This window comes from Heptranchias perlo, chromosome 7, assembly GCF_035084215.1.
Source record: "Heptranchias perlo isolate sHepPer1 chromosome 7, sHepPer1.hap1, whole genome shotgun sequence".
Classification (NCBI taxonomy): Eukaryota; Metazoa; Chordata; class Chondrichthyes; order Hexanchiformes; family Hexanchidae; genus Heptranchias; species Heptranchias perlo.
This window is the reverse complement of record NC_090331.1, coordinates 25527010-25541048: the sequence shown is the minus strand read 5'-3', so window position 1 is coordinate 25541048 and position 14039 is coordinate 25527010. Positions and strand designations below refer to the sequence as shown.

Below are 14039 nucleotides of genomic sequence, written 5' to 3'. Positions count from 1 at the left end.
GGAGGAACAGAGTAGTATTTTTGACTTAACAGATGAGCTTTCACTGATGCATCCCATGAGCTGCACAAGTATTTTAAATTGTCATGTGTAATTTATATAGCTTTGCCAGGAGGCTGGCAGTTTCACTGCAGTTGTATCCAGCAGATCGCAGCTATTCCAGCATATGGTATGGACAATACAATCATAATTTTTGAGTTTCTCAAAACATTGTCATAATTACCAACATAAGTTCAATGTGCGGGAAGGAAAATCACAGGAACAGTGGAGCCAAAAGCATAACCTTTATTGCGAATGTTTCACCTCCAACTGCCTCAGAGTTCAGTTCTACAGCCAAGCATTATTTCTTCTCAGCAGCATTAAACATATCAGAATTTGTTGCCAAAATAACAGTGAGTTTAATGGTGCTTGCCGTTATTAATGTGTAAATTGTCCAGCGACTTGTGCCGAGGAAGAGATGCCCCGTGAATTGCGAATCTCTACAAGTTGCTGGACGAATTGCATCACTCCGTTGTTAGCCTTGCAAAAACGGCAGCTTGCACTCAACCTCCTCTCTGTGAGTTTCATGTTGCTGTATTTGCACATTAATTGCCCATTAAACACACCACAAAAAGTTAGGGCTAGTACTTAACAACGTAAGTACCTTTTTAATGAGGCGATTAAATCCTTACAAACTATTGATATCAGTTTTGAACATTTTGAATTGCAGATTATATTCATAACAATATTGACTTGTGACCAACTGGGGTGTCGTGGTTCTTGTAAAGTTCCTTTTGTTTGCATTGCAAAGTGTAGTGAGTCAGATTGAGCAGTCACTCCACTGGAGACAATGCAACATTATGTTCATCAATAAAAGTTAGGTTTAAGTTTTCTGCATATTTGTTGGCTTGTGGGTCAATTTCAAAGAAAGCGTTTAAGTGTTATAACACATCTGCTACATTAAAACATAGAAGCAGTAAAGCAATACAGATCTATACCTCTGATGAATTCCCACTGATTGAGATCATTTTTACAAATTGAAATTGGATTCAAATTCAAAGGCTATGCAGGTAATTTGTGATGTCAGTGCTATCATCTTGTATCCATTTGCTAGCTATTCAACAATCCTCCTATGACTTATTCGTCATGTTCCAGCCCACAAAGGTTTTAGAGGGTCCTGAAGCTCTGGGTCTAGCTGATGGGTAAATCTTAGTTAAAATATCTTCATTCAGTTCAAACACTTTTGGTGTCCTTAACCACTGGTGGATCCACTTTTTAATTCGTGAGCCACTTTTTCATTACCTAGCAGCCTCTGCTTGCTTTTCTGTGCCATTCTGACCCACTGATTACTAGCAGTGGGTTTAAAAATCAATTGCCTAATCAGGCTGCCATTTCAATGCTCTCTCTGTTTTATTGTAGTTTACCTGTGATTAGTTTGACCAATAGCAATGTTACCACTAAACAATACTCGAAATCCTGAATTTTCTGTAGAGCCTCCCCATCCAAAACAAATTTGGACCCAGAATTCTTTCACCATCTCCTCCCCAATCTGATAGAATTCAGTTAAATGCATTGCCACCCACAATGTAGTTTGAATTTTCCATGAGAAACATTTCTACATTTAAATAAGACTTAGTAATGTCAATAATGATGCATAATAGTCAAACACCTAGAAGCAGCAAATCAATTCATTATTACACAACACTGACAGTACTGGAGTTAAACAGTGGCTCATGCACATATAGGCTAGTTAAACAACTGTTTCTGCATTGATGTAATATGGTTTTAGTGTTGCATCAGTGCACAATGTGCAGTATTACTGTGATTTGAATTTTGGCAAGCAAGAGACAGTCTCATAAATGATCAAGAAAGACTTTGCATTGATAGAGTGCATTTCACGCCCTTAGGACATCCCAAAATGCTTCACAGCCAATTACCGTTTGAAGTATAGTCACTCTTGTTTGTCGGCAAATGTGGCAGACAACTGCAAGATCCCACAAACAGCAAACAAGATAAATGACAGTCCATCTGTTTTGATGGAGAAGTGAATGTTGGCCAGGACACCTGGAGAATTTCCTGCTTTTCTTAGAATAGTGCCATGGGGTCATGACACTAATAGGTGGATAGGTCTTGGTTTCATGAAAGACAGCACCTTCAACAATGCTGCACTCCCTCAGTATTGCACTGAAGCATCAGCTTAGATTAATGGCTTAAGTTCTGGAGAGAGGCTAGAATTCCTGACCTCGGACTCAGTCAAAAGTGCTACCACTGTGCCAAGGTGATCAGAATGTAGTTCATGGTATTCTCTTTCTATTAGTTAATTAGGGAAAGGTGAAGATTTTAATTTAATCTGGATATGTATCTTAAACTAGTTCCAGTTCTCTAAACAATGTAACAAAATAAAGTACAGTTGCACAAAATAAAATACTTTAACTAATCCATTTGAAAATTAAACACTTTTCCTAAGGGGTCAGCAATTAAGTTCAGATGCTACTTTTTTTCTGCTTGCAAAGGGGTTAATTAAAAAAAAATCACTCACATTGATGCCTTTGGCCTAGTTTCCATTTTAGGAACACTTTTTGATAATTGTTAATGAATTCCGTTTAGAATCTAATGCATTGACCATGAAACATAAAGTTTCGAGTTAATATTCCATACAGGTTTTTGAGGTCATATTGATGATTAAAGTTAGTTGTTTATGGGTCTGTTCGAATATTAAACTATCTCCATTGAAATTATTTCCTTGTAATATTTATATACTTTTTTCCAAGAAATGCCACTTTGTAAGATACTAAAATTGTTTTGTGATTGATTAAATATGTTTAATGTTTAGTTCAGTTTATTTGAGAAAAACATGGTTTCATTTTTTGAATACTGAAATAAATATTTGACATATTGGAGCTGAGACATTTTTCTTTGAAGGGAAAATTCTTCAGTTTAGTCAACATCTGTGTTACCAAGTCAACGGTGATAATTATCTTTCATAATTGGCTGGAAAATGTTCATGCTTACCAAATGTGATTTCAATGGGCTGCCTTACATGTGTGTGTTTCAGTGACCTTGACCATCATGTAACACTCCTCAAGGGGCTCTTCCCAGATGGAAATACCTCAGAAATGCAGTGGGTGCTCCAAGCAATAATTACTAGTATAAAATGTGCAGTACTGTGGCACAGAGATTCAAAACAGAATGAATGATACTGGAACTCATTCTGAATTTACACATGGATTTAAAGTAAATAACAATATGGAAGGACATCAGGGATGTAATGTTATGAGTGAATCAGGCAACACTCAAGTCACATTAATTTACATGCAATTCCATTTGTTAAAAAAAAACTTACAGAAATGTGCTTGTTTTCGAGACTGTGAACAACTTGGCTACAGTTGAAAAGAAGTAATAATCTTGTGAAAGTAAAAGAAATAATCTTGGTAGTGTCTGACACAAAAAGGACTGATGAATAAATAGGATGAGTTTGATAGTTCTTGACAGATCTGTTTGATGGTATTGACAGTGGTTACTAAGAAGCTGGTGACCAATGCCATCCCACATTCCTAGCTGATAAAGGTTTGTGTGGTGGTGGGAAAGAAAGAACTTGCATTTATATAGTATCTTTCATGTCCTCAATACGTCCCAAAATGCTTTACAGCAAATTAGTTAATTAAAAGGTTAATGGTGATATTCGGCACCCTCCAAACAACAAGTGGATCCTCACCCTGTGCTCATGTGATTTGTGTTGGCTGAGCAAAGGAAAAAAGAAACTTGGGTATTTGAAGCATTGAAAACTATTTGATGCTTTTGTCTAGCTGTAAAGTTTGTGTGGAGTAAATCACTGTGGAAAAAGAGACGGATACAGAATAAAAAATAGGGATCAACTACGACCCACACTTTAAATTTTATTCAGCCCAACTCCATACCTCCAACAACTGATAGGTGGGGGAAATAGTCATCTTTGACTGAAAGCCATAACATAATCAGTTGATTGAAGCATGCCAGCTAAACAATGAGATCAAGAGTGTTACTAGTTCCAGTGGTGAGACAAGCTACCAGACTAGTGTAGAATTCATAATCCCAACAGTGCTTCAGTTACTATTGAACCTGTGACTGTAACAAAAATGCATTCACTGTGGGTCAAAGTGCCCATGTGCGAGCCAGAAGCTTGCTTTTAATGCACTTAGAAATGGCACTGACTCTGTACATGGTCAACAGAAACTAATTAATAGTGTTATAGTAAGTATGATAGTTGAGTTATGAGCCGAACAATTAAGCTTTATAATGGTTTAAATATCAGTGCATTTTTATTCTCCTCTCCCCCAGCTATATCTTTCATATCTAAGTAATTCCCTCCTGACCAAGAGAACCATGAACTAGTTTCACGTGTGAATATGAAATCTATTTAAACTAAGCTGACAACAATCACTTAGAGATAAATGTTAACAAGTTCCAATACCCCAATTATTTTGAAATGACTGCTTTTAGTGTCTTTGTTATCACAATCAAATTGTAAGCACAAGCTTGAAGATTTATCCATGGGACTATACTATTTAGAGATCTGGCAGTACGGTATTCTTTTGGAAATCACCCAAAGATATTGATTGTAGTCTCAATTGACTAAGAACTGATGTATTGTACATTTGAAACCATCTCTCTCTCTCTCACTCACTCACTCTCTCTCACACACACACACACACACACACACACACATTCCCTATTAAATCCCCAGCTTCATGCATTTCAGAATAGTTGACTGTCCTGCATTACCTTGTTTCACGGCTGGAGACCCCACCCTCCTGGATCAATCGGTACCTGATGTGTGACACCGACCCTTAGAAACCAGAACAGTCACAGCTTCAACCCATAGTGTGTGCTGCATTAGATGGTCAGCAGTGGGAATGATACAATGCCCTCAGTGTCTCCAAGCTTAGGAGCAGAAAATTCAATGAAATTTAACTCTACAAATCACAATCCACACAACCACTGCTGAAAGTGTTTGTGTGGATACTGAGTGAAGACAGGGCTGTCTTCCACAGCTAATTAGCCCGTGAACACCCACAGAATGGCCATGTGGGTGAGATTTTGGGGGGTCAGTGGCACCTTTGGAACCTCAACATGTGAAGCGAATTTCAAGGAGAGAAAATTTTGGGGAAAATTTTTTCAAAGAATTGGTGTACTAAATCACAAATGGAATATTGATTCAAAAATATTAACAAAAGGTACAGCCGCCTATAATCTAATGGCAATAATGAACTGTGGGATTTGTGTCTGTTTTCCACCTGTGCATCACCTTAGCCAAAAACATTTGCTGGTGTGGCAAACTATAGGCAATTGTCATTTGGGTACCAATTGGAACAATTGCACTTGAGCCAATATTATTTTGAGGCTGTGATAAGCTTCTTTGTTAACATTCTTAAGTCATAATATCAAACTGCTATCACCATCTGCACCACCACAGACAGGCCTATAACCACCAATATCTTACCCTAGCATTATATAATTCAATATGATCTCTCAAGACAACCCACATTTGTTTATCACAGTTCAAATGAATCTAGTGTGAAAATTGCACAAAACAAGCATTATGCTACATTGAATGGTGAAAACAAATTCTATAATACCATAAAAATTAGCATCTCAATAGCATGCAGCAAGATGCCTTGGAGAACTTTACTTCAAAGAGGAAAAAAACAATTGGCACTGAGCAGGAGAGGAGAAAAGGGAAAAATGGAGAGGGATTGGGGAGGGGACAAAACTGTGGTAGAAAAGCAGGATTTTCAGGAGGTTTTGGAAAGCAGGGAGGGAGATTTTATATCATATGCTTATTGATTCATTAAGTGTCTTGGTTTCCATTATTCTGTATCAGAGCCCTGCTGTGGAGTCCAATTAATCACAGGCAATAATAAATCCAAAACAATTTTTTAAAAATAGAAAAAATTATAGACACCCAGAATCAAGTGCTAGCAATGAATTCCAGGCAGAGTTAGAGTCATAGAGTCATACAGCACGGATAGAGGCCCTTCGGCCCATCGTGTCCACGCCGGCCATCAAGCCCAGTCTAATCTAATCCCATATTCCAGCATTTGGTCCGTAGCCTTGTATGCTATGGCATTTCAAGTGCTCATCCAAATGCTTCTTGAATGTTGTGAGGGTTCCTGCCTCCACAACCCTCTCAGGCAGTGAGTTCCAGACTCCAACCACCCTCTGGGTGAAAAAGTTCTTTCTCAAATCCCCTCTAAACCTCCCGCCTTTTACCTTGAATCTATGCCCCCTTGTTATAGAACCCTCAACGAAGGGAAAAAGCTCCTTAGTATCCATCCTATCTATGCCCCTCATAATTTTGTACACCTCAATCATGTCCCCCCTCAGCCTCCTCTGCTCCAAGGAAAACAAACCCAATCTTCCCAGTCTCTCTTCATAGCTGAAGCGCTCCAGCCCTGGTAACATCCTGGTGAATCTCCTCTGCACCCTCTCCAAAGCGATCACATCCTTCCTGTAGTGCGGCGACCAGAACTGCACACAGTACTCCAGCTGTGGCCTAACCAGTGTTTTATACAGCTCCATCATAACCTCCTTGCTCTTACATTCTATGCCTCGGCTAATAAAGGCAAGTATCCCATATGCCTTCTTTACCACCTTATCTACCTGTTCCGCCGCCTTCAGGGATCTGTGAACTTGCACACCAAGATCCCTCTGACCCTCTGTCTTGCCTAGGGTCTTCCCATTCAATGTGTATTCCCTTGCCTTGTTAGTCCCTCCAAAGTGCATCACCTCGCACTTTTCCGGGTTAAATTCCATTTGCCACTGTTCCGCCCATCTGACCAACCCATCTATATCGTCCTGCAGACTGAGGCTATCCTCCTCGCTATTTACCACCCTACCAATCTTTGTATCATCAGCGAACTTACTGATCATACCTTTTACATTCATATCCAAGTCGTTAATGTAGACCACAAACAGTAAGGGACCCAGCACAGATCCCTGTGGTACCCCACTGGCCACAGGCTTCCAGTCACAAAAACAACCTTCGACCATCACCCTCTGCCTTCTGCCACTAAGCCAGTTTTGTATCCAAAGTGCCAAGGCACCCTGGACTCCATGGGCTCGTACCTTCTTGACCAGTCTCCTGTGCGGGACTTTATCGAAGGCCTTACTGAAATCCATGTATACCACATCTACTGCGTTACCCTCATCCACACGCCTAGTCACCCCCTCAAAAAATTCAATCAAATTAGTCAGACATGATCTTCCCTTGACAAAGCCATGTTGACTATCCCTGATTAATCCTTGCTTCTCCAAGTGGAGACTAATTTTGTCCTTCAGAATTTTTTTCAATAATTTTCCTACCACTGATGTTAGGCTCACTGGCCTGTAGTTCCCCGGTTTTTCCCTACTCCCCTTCTTGAATAATGCTACTACATTAGCAGTTCTCCAGTCCTCTGGCACATCCCCTGTGGCCAGAGAGGTTCTGAATATATGTGTTAGAGCCCCCGCAATCTCCTCCTTTGCCTCACACAGTAGCCTGGGATACATTTCGTCCGGGCCTGGGGATTTATCCATTTTTAGGCCTGCTAAAACCGCCAATACCTCCTCCCGCTCGATGTTAATATGTTCGAGTATATCACAGTCCCCCTGTTGTATTTATATGTCTACGTCGTCCTTCTCCATAGTGAAAACAGATGCAAAAAATTCATTTAGAACCCCTCCTACATCTTCCGGCTCCACACACAGATTGCCATTTTTGTCCCTAATGGGCCCTATTTTTTCCCTAGTTATCCTCTTACCCTTAATATACTTATAAAACATCTTAGGATTTTCCTTTATTTTGCTCGCCAGTGTTTTTTCGTGGCCCCTCCTTGATCTCCTAATTTCCTTTTTAAGTATCCCCCTGCACTTTTTGTACTCCTCTAGGGCTTCCTCCGTCCTTAGCCTTTTGTATCTGCCAAAAGCCCTCCTTTTTTTCCTAATCCATTCTCGTATATCCCCTGACATCCAAGGTTCCCTGGAGTTCTTGGAACCACCCTTGACCTTTACGGGAACATGTTGCCATTGTATGGTCTCAATCTCCCTTCTGAAAGACTCCCATTGCTCCGATGCGGATTTTCCTACAAGCAGCTGATCCCAGTCCATTTTGGCCAGATCCTGCCTTATCCTATTAAAATCGGCCTTCCCCCAATTTAGAACCTTTATTTCCGGCCCCTCCCTGTCCTTTTCCATGACCACCTTAAATCTCACTGAATTATGGTCACTGTCACCAAAGTGCTCACCTACTAGCACTTCTTCCACTTGGCCGGCCACATTCCCTAGAATTAGGTCCAGTACCGCCCCCTCTCTTGTAGGACTTTCTACATGCTGGCTCAAAAAGCTCTCCTGGATGCACGTTAAGAATTTTGTACCCTCGAAGCATTTTACACTCTGAGTATCCCAGTTAATATTGGGGAAGTTGAAATCCCCCACTATTATTACCCTATTATTTGCACAATTTTCTGAGATTTGCCTACATATCTGTTCCTCTATCTCCCCCTGACTGTTTGGGGGTCTATAGTACACTCCCATCAAAGTGCTTGCCCCCTTTTTGTTTTTAAGCTCCACCCATATGGCCTCATTTGAGGAACCTGCTAATATATCATCCCTCCTTATGGCAGTAATTGATTCTTTAATTAATATTGCGACCCCCCCTCCTCTTATACCTCCCCCTCTGTCTCGCCTGAAGATTCTGTACCCCGGAATATTGAGCTGCCAGTCTTGCCCCTCCCTCAACCATGTCTCTGTGACAGCAACAATATCGTACTCCCATGTGTTTATCAACACCTTCAGTTCATCCACCTTATTTGCAAGACTCCTTGCATTAAAATAGATGCCATCCAGCCTTGCTCTTACATATTTGCCCTGTCTTCCAAGCTGACTTGTTTTTTTCTCAATATTTGGCTGCACATCACCCCCTATTGTCGCTCCACTCTGTATCCCATCCCCCTGCCAAGTTAGTTTAAACCCCCCCCAACAGATGCAACCCGTCCGACTTGTACAAGTCCCACCTTCCCCAGAAGCAGGCCCAGTGATCCAGGAAACTGAAACCCTCCCTCCTGCACCAACTCTTTAGCCACGCATTCATCTGTTCTATCCTCCTATTTCTATACTCACTAGCCCGTGGCACTGGGAGTAATCCAGAGATTACAACCTTTGAGGTCCTGCTCTTTAATCTGCTACCTAGCTCCCTAAATTCTTGATGCAGGACCTCATCTCCCTTCCTACCTATGTCGTTGGTCCCAATGTGGACCACGACCTCTGCCTGCTCACCCTCCCCCTTGAGAATGCCCTGAAGCCGCTCAGTGACATCCATGACCCTGGCACCAGGGAGGCAACAAACCATCCTGGAGTCACGTTTACGGCCACAGAAACGCCTGTCTGTTCCCCTTACGATAGAATCCCCTACCACTATAGCTCTTCCACTCTTTTTCCTCCCAGCCTGTGCAGCAGAGCTACTCCTGGTGCCAGGAAGTTGGCTGCTGCTGCCTTCCCCTGATAAGTCATCCAAAGCGGTATATTTGTTTGAGAGGGGGATGGCCACAGGGGACCCCTGCACTGCCTGCCTGCTCCTCTTACTCTGCCTGGAGGTCACCCACTTACTTCCTGCCTGTACAACCTTTACCTGCGGTGTGACCATCTCACTAAACGTGCTATCCACGACGTTTTCAGCATCGCGAATGCTCCATAATGAATCCATCCGCAGCTCCAGTGCCGCAATGCGGTTTGTCAGTAGCTGCAGCTGAATACATTTCCCGCACACATGGTCGTCAGGGACACCGGAAGGGTCCCTGATTTCCCACATAGAGCAGGAAGAGCATAACACGAGGCTGGGCTGTCCTGACATGACTTACCCTTTAACTAATTAATTCAAATTAAATGAATCCCACCAATTTCACTTCAATTAAAAGGTATACTCAAGGGCCCTTGCTGAACAGCAGTCCCCCACTACACAACAGAGACCCGAGAATCCACAAACTCTAACCTTAGACAAATTTAGCAGGAAAATACTCACCAACCAATCACTTACCTCTTCCTTGGTGACGTCCCACTTTGGATTACTTTTTGCTTCTTATTTATCTTAGGTCCAGGAGTTAAGTCCCTGAAAACAAAATATATAAACGAACCTACCCTTAAAATTCCCTCTACCCCCCAAAAGGTTAGAGGAGGTGGGAGGGTGGGAGTCACTACTAGTGTAGTGTCTCGGGTTTAGCAACCACTCCACCTATATACGGGTACCAATGAATTGGCCCCGCCCCCTGCCTTTGAAAAAGCCCGCAAAGCTCCTTCCCCGCTGGGGAAAAAGACTCACGTAGGTGAGTTTAATTACTCACCTCAGGCCTCCGCTGCTCCCTTTATCGACTCGCCAATCACCTACCCGCTGTCCTGTGACGTCAATCCTTGTTTTTTTCACCGATTGCCTCTCTGCGGGTAGGCCCTCGAGCCTGGGCCTTTAGTCGTCTCCGAGTCCCGCGCTCTCTCCTAGGTCCGCTCCCGCCTGTAGCTCCGCTCCGAGTGCGGGTAGGCCCTCGAGCCTGGGCCTTTAGTAGTCTCCGAGTCCTGCGCTCTCTCCTAGGTCCGCTCCCGCCTGTAGCTCCGCTCCGAGTGCGGGTAGGCCCTCGAGCCTGGGCCTTTAGTAGTCTCCGAGTCCCGCGCTCTCTCCTAGGCTCTACCACCAAGAGCCTTTAATTCCTGTTGTTGCAAGTTAACGCATTTGCTTTAAGCTCAAAGTGTCACCTTGGCTCTGTTGGTACCATTTTTGTATCTGAGTCGGAAGATTGTGCATTCAAGCTTCACTCCAGCACTTAAGCACATAATCTAGGCTGACACTGCAGTGCAGTTACTGAATGAGTGCTGCATTGCTGGAAGTGCTGTCTTTTGGATGAGATATTAAAGTGGAGCCTTGCCTGCCCATTGAGGTGGATGTAAACAATCCCACGTCACCATTTGAAGAAGAGCCAAGAGTTCTTCTGAAGTCCTAGCTAACATTCCCCCCTTAACCAACACCACCAAAAGCAAATTAACTGGTTATTGAACTAATTTCCTGTTTGTGGGACCTTGTGTATACAAATGAGCTGCTGCAGCGACTGAACTTCAAAAGTAGTTCATAGGTTATGAAGTTCTTTGAGACGTACTGAAGTTGTGATAAGGTGGTCTATAAAATTAAAACCCCAAATGTTTTTATTGACATTCAGCTTCATGTCATATCAAAATGAACTCTGATAAGATATTTACCCCTTTGCTCTTATATTCTCACACTTTCGCAGTCAATATTTCCTAATCTAGTCAAGCTTATGAGCAAGAACGCAATGGAAAGTCACAAAGTTTAGCTATAGAACCACACAGTGCTGTTATTTTACCCACTTTGCACTTCAGGAAAGAAAAGCAATGGAGTTTGCCCACTGTGGCAAAAACATGAAATGTGTTGGATTTCTCCATAACAAAGAAACACATGGTTCAGAATATTTGCTAAAGGATTGTGTTTAGGAATAAGCTATTGATTATTTTTTAAAAGATAGGGAATTTTATTTAAAACCTATTTGCTTGAAAGCTATCGTAAACACATGGTTCAAATAGTAAGTCAAGGGATATCAGAAAAGAATAGACATATCATTTTCACAGATTCCTTTCATTTTCAGATCATTAAATCAGTAGATGAAATGTGCAGCTATGATTAATTTTAGCTAATCAAGGTCATTTTAAGGAATCAGCTTCACATCCTGCCAAAATAACCATGGCTTGCTAAAACCTACCATAACCATTATAGTACGCTATACCATTATCACATTTATTATTGCTCAATTAGAGTGGTCCTTAAAATTCCATAAAAGATAGAACTTCCTCACTTAACATATTTATTATGATCCTGATTCACATTCAACAGAGCATCATGTTCATCTCCCACTCATTCTAATCCTGATTCAACTGAAATACTGCTTAATGGAGTTTCTCTTTAATTTCGTTCATAGAATGGGAAATTTTCATTAAAACAGAATGTCCTGAGCATCAGTAACCAAATATTATATTATGTCTTAATGTAATTTCTAATTTTCTGAGGGTATAAAGTAAATGCAGTGAATGGGAAAAGAACTGCCATGATATCAGGATTGATAGTTTCAAGATTATTGCTGACAAATCATTTTCCTTTTAAAGGTACATTACTTGGCATTAATGGAATTTACTGTGACAGTGACTATGTTGTACAGTAGCTTTGACCACTATTTCAAAAGTGGAAAATAAAACTGTGATGGTTCATGGTTCCTGAAATGGTGGCAATCTGACCGCTTGAGTGAATCTGTTGTGTTGGAGAAATGGTGTGGGGTGGCCCTGTTATTTCATACAACAATAATAAGGTTAAGTGTCATGATCTAGCACAACATTCTACAGAATTTTACTTAATTTGAGGATTCAAGGCTGTAGTGGTTTCTTTCAAAGCAAAATTATAGAAATGCTCAAATCTATATGAATAAAGTCACATAGGAACAGGATTAGGCCATTCAACCACTTCAAGTCTAAATAAAATCACAGGGATTTTTATTTCACACTATTTATACAGAGGTTACATAGCTGATTCTAACATTTGTAATTGAATTACCTTGAGAAGCTAAATTTAGTTAAGGACAAGTGAACAGGGGCCTAAATTCCTGTTTTTGATAACTTTAGTTAAAAAGTAGATGTGAATAAAAAGTGAAGTAGAGGAAGAAAACATTAACAATGTATTCATCAGTTTTTAAGCATTGCTTTAATTCCTACACCTCCAAAATGGATAAATGAATGCAGCAAAAAGAAAGGAAATAGTCGAATTATGCTTGAAAAGTTCAACACTGATGAACTCATACAGCTCTCTGCAGCAGCGCAGCCTAACTGAAAATTGACTATCTTGCTCCAGCTCCATTAGTAAGCTGAACAGACGGGTGAATTTTAAAGTATTACCATAGCAGTCATAGAAGTGAATGGTTCTTGAGAGGGGCTTTTTTTGTCAGCATGATGGCAGCTGCCATTTGTGGGTAAATTGCAGAGAATAGGAGGAGGAAAGGGTTGTCCAAGAACACAGAGGGCACAGGAGCTGGTCCTGCGCATTTTTTTAGGAGGGAAACTCCTTCTGCTGGTGACAATGTAATTATTATACATTGATAAAATAGTCCTTTTGAGCTTTTAGCCATTGCTTTATCATGGTAGATCTAAAGATTCAGGACTTGAACTGTTAGGAGGCATGTTCCACTGGCAGAAATATGGGAAAGTGGAAATCCTAGCCACCCATATGTTGCTGCAAGCTGGATGAGCTTTATACTTAACATGCAAGAGAAGCTGATATTTGGACAGAGCACAACAGGGTGTATGTGATTTATTTTTTAAAAGCATTTTTGTCTAATATTTAGCTTGGTGTTGGTTTCTTTAATTCTGTCATGGTTACATAAAAGAATTAAAAAGAATCTTTAGAAGTATGTGTCAGCAGAGTGTGTTACATGTTGCTACAATAATCTATCTGAAATAAAATTGTCCAAGGGAGGGAGCTAAATCATTCAATTCGAATATAAACATCCAGTGTGATTTATTCAAATATGTGTTTGATGGACAAGCTTCTTTTGAATTTAACAGCTATTTAAATTAATAAAAGCCCCAATCACTATTTTAAGGTGTCTATCAGCCTGTACTTTGCAAATCAATGAGTCTGATTAGGAATGGGTTAAAGAACAGTTATGTAATAAAGTAATTAGAGCATAATTTTAGCTCAAGAATTGCAAACTATTTATTATTTTCTAATATACACAGAGGTAGTAAAGTTTAAGAACTACAGTCAAAATATGTTTTATGATTACTAAAATTTGCTTGTTCCATTACTGTTTAATATGTTTTTTTGGCAATTAAAGCCTAAAATAAGGTTCATTGTGAGTGTTACTTTGCAGCTTTCAAAGACAAGGAGAATCCTATGGAGGCACAAAACAGAACCAGCAGTTGGAGTACCTAAAGTCGATTCTCTATTCATTATTCCCAGCACACTATGTTATTTTATCTAGGGTATCAGGGCAAGTGGAAACATTCTT

The 14039-nt window shown here is 40.7% G+C and overlaps 1 protein-coding gene across 1 annotated transcript in view; it reads left to right on the top strand.

The window, feature by feature from the left end:
- Positions 1–14039, top strand: part of arhgap15 (Rho GTPase activating protein 15) — a 576367-nt gene that overhangs the window by 374155 nt on the left and 188173 nt on the right. The gene's annotated exons all lie outside the window — the stretch shown is intronic.